Source organism: Bubalus kerabau, chromosome 21 (genome assembly GCF_029407905.1).
Source record: "Bubalus kerabau isolate K-KA32 ecotype Philippines breed swamp buffalo chromosome 21, PCC_UOA_SB_1v2, whole genome shotgun sequence".
Taxonomy (NCBI): Eukaryota; Metazoa; Chordata; class Mammalia; order Artiodactyla; family Bovidae; genus Bubalus; species Bubalus kerabau.
In genome coordinates, this window is record NC_073644.1 from 6,415,479 (window position 1) to 6,421,470 (window position 5,992).

The following is a 5,992-nucleotide window of genomic DNA, read 5'->3' on the forward strand; positions in this document are numbered from 1 at the left end:
GTTAATATTAATTCTTTTCTAGTTAGTTTGGAATACCTTTGCCTTGTGAGGTTCAGCTCAGCGATCACCTCCTCGACAAGCCTTTCCGTCCGCCCCCAGTAGACCTGGCCGCAGACTCCTCTGGATGCACACCTTCACCTGAGCATCGCAGCTGTGTCTGCGTTTCTCTCCTCCCTCCAGTGCCTGGCTGGAGGGCTACTTAGGCATTGTTGCTGTGCCTGAACAGTGAATAAACCTCTTATCATTTGACCGGTGTGCTGTTGGCTTTCCTCAGCTTATCCCTTTCCTCCGAAAATAAAGAACCTTGGTGGGTATGGCAAACCAGAAATCCTTTCGGGTGCTGTTATTTCAAACAAGATGCCCTCAGATAACATCTGGTCAGGTCTAATTACTTAAAGAGGGACCCTGGATTGTGTCCGCCAGGCCAAAGTTTACACAAGAAGCTATTTTCTAATTAACAGTTTCAAACCTGAGTACAGAGGATAACTCTTACTCAGGCTCATGGGGACACAGGTAATCAGCCAGGTGGGTGGAGTCCTTGTTCCATGTGCCCATGGGCTATGTGGGCCTCCCCCCAGAGCAGACTCTGCTCATTTACAATTAAACTCACAGCCCTTCCCCTGAGCCCCGGGACTGCTGGCCTTTCCCCTGATAGACCTGCGAGAACTTCAGCGAATCCAGATGGGGGCAAGGTCTGATCCACTGAAGACAGTCTCATAGAAAACCATGCTGGTCTAGACTTAAAGCAGGAGACATTCTCAGTAAAAATATTTTGAAGCCAAAATAAATAAAAAAGAAAAAGTGGAAAAGAGTCAAGCAGGCAATTATTTGTAATAGAAAAAACTATTGATTTTCCTTTTTTGATACATAGGCTAAATTATCCTTCAAGAAAAGTAGCAATGCATCTTTAAACAGATTTATTGGTTCTGGGAGGGAAAAAATGTATTATTTAACTTCAATGCTATTGGATTTTTCTTTTATGTGAGATGTAGAAATAGCACCAATGAACAGAAACAGGGGAGGGAAATTCCTTCGAGGACCACGGTTATTTTGGATCCCAGGGTAAGATAGTCTAGTATTTCTCTCCAAGCAGTGAGAGTTCAACCACAAAAGATCATCTTTCTTGCTAAATAAATGACATCACACATTCACAGTCGGTGCGTTTTCCATGAAACATGAAGTTCCCACGGGTGAGATGAACAGACCATGTGACGCCCCCGGTGCTACTTTGAGGCTCCGGCCCTTTGTTACAAAGGACTTTGCCTTCGGCAGAATCCTGTGACTCCTCTGATCCTGCGGCTATAAGCCCCGCTCTGAGCTGTTCCCGTGTGTCTTTCCAGCTCCCTTCCCTCACCCCTTGGCTTCTGAGACCAGAAGACACAATAACCTGACTCATCGGGATGCTTCCCACTCTGTTCCAGAAAGGAACGCGGAGTCGACGACAGAGAGCCTCTCCCGGCCCCCACCCTGAGCCCTCTCCAGAAGACCCACGGGCTCACCGGGCCCCACACTTTTGGGGTCACCAGCACCGAACAGCTGTCCCCCCAGCTCCCCGTCTGCCCATCGTGTGACCTTCCCCCAGGTGTGGTCGTCTATCCATCAGAGGCAATCCCAGGTGACCTTGCTGAATTGTCACAGAGAAAAACTACTCGAAAAGATGGGAAAGCATTTTTCAAGCATAAAGTGCTCAAAAAGCTGTAAATACATATTTCAAACCACAGCTACAAGCTGAGCCCCTCATCGCGTGGATCCTCCACAGTCAGCAGTTCAGGCATTGGACGGTTTGGGGTTTTGTCTTTGATAACGAGGCTCTTTCTGTTGACTAAGGGGATGGTCAGCAGGTCTCGACCTAGAGTGACCCCGGAGCCTGTGGTCAGAAATCACCAGGTCTCCATCCCAGCAGGGTGAGTCTGGAGACCACACATCCCTTTTCTCCTCTTTCCACTACATGTGCGGCTGTGGTCCCCGGGCCCTTAGCTTTGGGGGGTTCTTCATTCCTGCAGGAGGAGCCGACATGAAAAGAGAACATCAGCGTGTTTGCACTGTAGCATATGGCGGGTTTCTCCTCTTTCTGCGATGGTTTGGGGGTTCTGGCTCTTTACGTTCAAAAGGATGTGCCAAGTCTTTGTGGTTGCCCTATGTTCGTGCATGGAACTGTGTGTGATATCCAGAACTGGGGCTAAGAGCTGCATTCAGTGCCCAGGGGCTAGAACGTCACCATGCCTGTTAAATCTCGAGTGGTTCTGGTCGCCAGCGGCACACCGGCAGCCTGGGTGCTGTGTTCAGTGGCCCCCTGCTCTGACCCAGGGCCCTCTCTCTCCCAGCTCCTCTCCGGGGGTGCTCGTGCCAGGCATCAGCTCCTCTACCCCCCAGTCTCATCAATCAGGGACCAAGGGTGTGTGGTGTTCTGTGTCCTAACATGTGTCTGGGGAGGCTGGCCCCTTGACCAGGAGCCCTCATCACCTTCCTCCCAAATGATGAGGTGAGCCTTCTCTCCTCGGGACCGTCGGTCAAGGTCAAGTCAGGAAAAGCCTGCCTAGAGTTTGGAAATGCTGGCTCCATACGAGAGGATTCTCCAGAAAGACCAGCGACAGACTTTTGTTCGATCTGACTGAGAAATTTCTGCATTCAGCCAGGCCACTGGGCTCCTGAGCAAACCGGGTCCAGAATGGAGCACGCAGACATCCATACTCTCCCTGCGTGACAAATGATGTGAATACGGACCCTGCTTGAAAACCCCAGCTTATTCAGGTGGCTGGATGAAGCGTGCCATGTCATAATTAATCCCTCATGTATTGCGAGCAATTTAATGTCAAAATAATCAACAGTCGCTTTTTTCACCCTTTTGTGAGTACATAATAAATACTGTCATTTTAGCGGCAGCAAACATCGGATTTCTTTCCTGGTCTCTGAATAACACCATTTGTGAAGTAAATATCAGACCTTCCCTTTCATCTCCCCCTCTGTGAGCCCTACAAACCACACATATATGCGCTCCTTAGGAAAACAAATCACGAATGTCAAAGAAAAGCTCTGTGTTTAATTTCTAGTTGGTATACCACGTGGCGATTATTCTAGCTCAAGTCCAAACACTGGAGGGGTGAACACACGGGGGAAGCGGGGTGGAAGGGAGTGGAGAAGACCCCTCACTGCTCACCCTCTTTTTACCTCATGGGCCACCAGCAATGACGTGGCAGTTACTATTATTTTCTTTTTTGGCAGGCAAAGTCACTGCTACTATATGGCCAACGCACTCTTTGATTAAAGTCTGTTCACTTTTTGAGCCCACAGGGGTCAGAGGAATGGTCCGGTGCTGTCCTCCCGTCCACAGGCGGAAGGTGGAGATCCCCGGGTTTAAGGCAGCTTCTGCTATGCCGGAGGTCGTGGGTTCGTGGTCTGGGCAGCCTCCGCTCCCAGGCCCCCAAGGTCCCTGTGGCTTTGGGTAGAACCTCTCCTGCTAAACTAATAGGGTGACCACAAAGACAGCCCAGGACAGAGTGAGGAGCAGACCATTGTCTCCAGTTGCTTTATGTGAGACACGATGGACTGAAATTCAGGTGTTGAAGGGACACTTCACAACACACAGGAAGACCAAGGCATTACTGGAACAGATTTTGTGTGACAGTGATTTTTAAATCTTAAAATGGAAAACAGGAGAGCTCCTTCTTAGTGATTATTATCATGAACCTGAGTTTCCCATGAAATCAAAGGGATTTGCCCTTTGGTAACTTTGTTGTTCAGTCGCTACGTTGTGTCTGACTCTGTGACCCAAGGACCGCAGCATACCAGGCTCCTCCACTATCTCCATCATCTCCTGGAGCTTGCCCAGATTCATTCATGTCCATTGAGTCGGTGATGCCATCCAACCATCTCATCCTCGGTTGCTCCTTCTCCTCCCACCTTCAATCTTTCCTAAGTCAGATCTTCACATTAGGTGGCCAACTTATTGGAGCCTCAGCTTCAGCATCAGTCCTTCCAATAAATATTCAGGGTTAATTTCCTTTAGGATCAACTGGTTCTATCTCCTTACAGTCAGACTCTCAAGAGTCTTCTCCAGCATTCCAGCACCATTTTGGTATCTATTCAGCCATTATTATAAAGCTCACCTCTTAGATACTAATGCATATTTTTCAGATGCAAGAAACACAACTGCATAAGTTTTGCACTTATCACAGGCTTCTTTCCATGACTAATTATTTCTCTTTAATTCATATTAAGTATCTACATGCCTGGGTCAGGAAGATTCCCTAATTCATTGGAAAAGACCCTGATGCTGGGAAAGATTGAAGGCAGGAGGAGAAGGGGACAACAGAGGATGAGATGGTTGGATGGCATCACTGACTCAATGGACATGAGTTTGAGCAAGCTTCGGGAATTGGCGATGGACAAAGAGGCCTGGTGTGATGCAGTCCATGGGGTTGCAAAGAGTTGGACTTGACTGAGCTACTGAACTACATGCCAAAAACTCTGGACAGAGGCTCCTGCAACATGGAGATAAATACAACCGAACTTAAGACTTAGCACAATACACACACATTAACCAATAATCACAATAAAATGTAGCAACCTTGTGGATGTGAGCTCCTGGGACACAAGAGTCGTTCTTTCTGCATGGGTTCTCCATTCCTGCTATAAGACAGGGTACAGTGTGTGTGTTCTATAGTTATTGGGGTGATCAAGTTCCCTTTGACAGACAGGGAAGATTCAGTTATCAGATACCCACATGATCCAGGAGAAGGGAGAGAGCTCGTTACAGTGTGAAGGATATCAGCAAGTAGTCGGAAGATTCCTGAAATCTCGAAGTGGTTGTGCATTCTTAGCCATCATTAATCTTCTTTTGCATGACTTTATTACATGAGATAACCAATAACCCCAAAGAGATCCCAGGTGGGGGGCACACGGGCAGAGCAAGTAGGGGCAGAATGCCCCGCCGAGTTGGTGGCATGGCAAAATGCAAAGGGGACCCAGGGACGCTGGGACACTGCGTGTTTCACGGAGATGCTGACCGTGAAGCCAGTTTGCTCACCGTCAGGAGGGCTGTAACGACCCGCCTTGCTGCTCACCCGCTTCCTGCACACCAGCCGTCATCAGTGTCTTTACTACTGGGAAGACCACTTCTGCCCAACAATTGCCTAGCTCCCTATAAAGTGGCTACAGTTGTTCAGGGCAGGGGTGGGAATGGTGGGAACGCAGCCCTTTTGCAAAAGCAGCATTGAAAACCGCCAAACTCAAGTCTCCCTTTTCAAATAAACTTATCTTTGAAAACTGCTTCTGGAAGCCTTCGCTTTAACAGGAGTGTTTCCTGGTTTATGAGCTAGTGGTAAAATCCTAAAACCAGAAGCTCCTCAAGGAGGGCCTGACACACCATTTACCGAAGTGCTGCCATGAAAATAATACTTGGCGATGAAGCCGCTATAAATCCACACACGCTCGTGCGCAAAATGCCTCAGCCCTTTTATACAGTTTTCTCTTTAAGAGGACACGCAGCAGCACAGACACAGCTCTCTCCGCCTCCCTTCCCACGATTCCTAGCGAACCTCTCCAGACACACGTCATCCCGCGGCAGAGGAGAGTCCCCGGATGTGAGGTGCTGGCAGCACCGGGCCGTTTGCGAGACAGCAGAAGACACGAGACTGTGTCTCCAGTGTCATTGCTGAACGATGTGATACGACAGCATCCATGCAACCGATTAGCATGACTCAACATAATACCCACTTTGCAGCATTAGTATGGAAAACTTCCATCTTGAAATATAAGAGGAAAAAGACAACCTAGAAAGAACTGTAATGATTTTGCTGGAATGTTAGCAGACGACTCTATAAGATTCATATGTCGATGGGGACGCACACTAACAGATGGATGTCAACCTCGTCATCTCAGGCAGCTCTGTTTTCATTCCACAAGCTCCACGAGAACATAGACATGCTTTCCCAGATACAGTTAGCAAACACTGAGCTAAAGTTTTCTCACAATTTCAAACAGTGTGATGATG

At 48.3% G+C, this 5,992-nt stretch overlaps 1 long non-coding RNA gene across 1 annotated transcript; it reads right to left on the reverse strand.

Annotated features, from left to right (window-relative positions):
• Positions 1 to 1,801: 1,801 nt before the first annotated feature.
• Positions 1,802 to 5,046, reverse strand: LOC129635799 (uncharacterized). Its single transcript, XR_008706465.1, has 3 exons — positions 4,724 to 5,046; positions 4,568 to 4,626; positions 1,802 to 1,997 (listed from the first exon to the last, which is right to left on the reverse strand). It is a non-coding gene; the product is annotated as an uncharacterized LOC129635799 (long non-coding RNA).
• Positions 5,047 to 5,992: the final 946 nt, after the last annotated feature.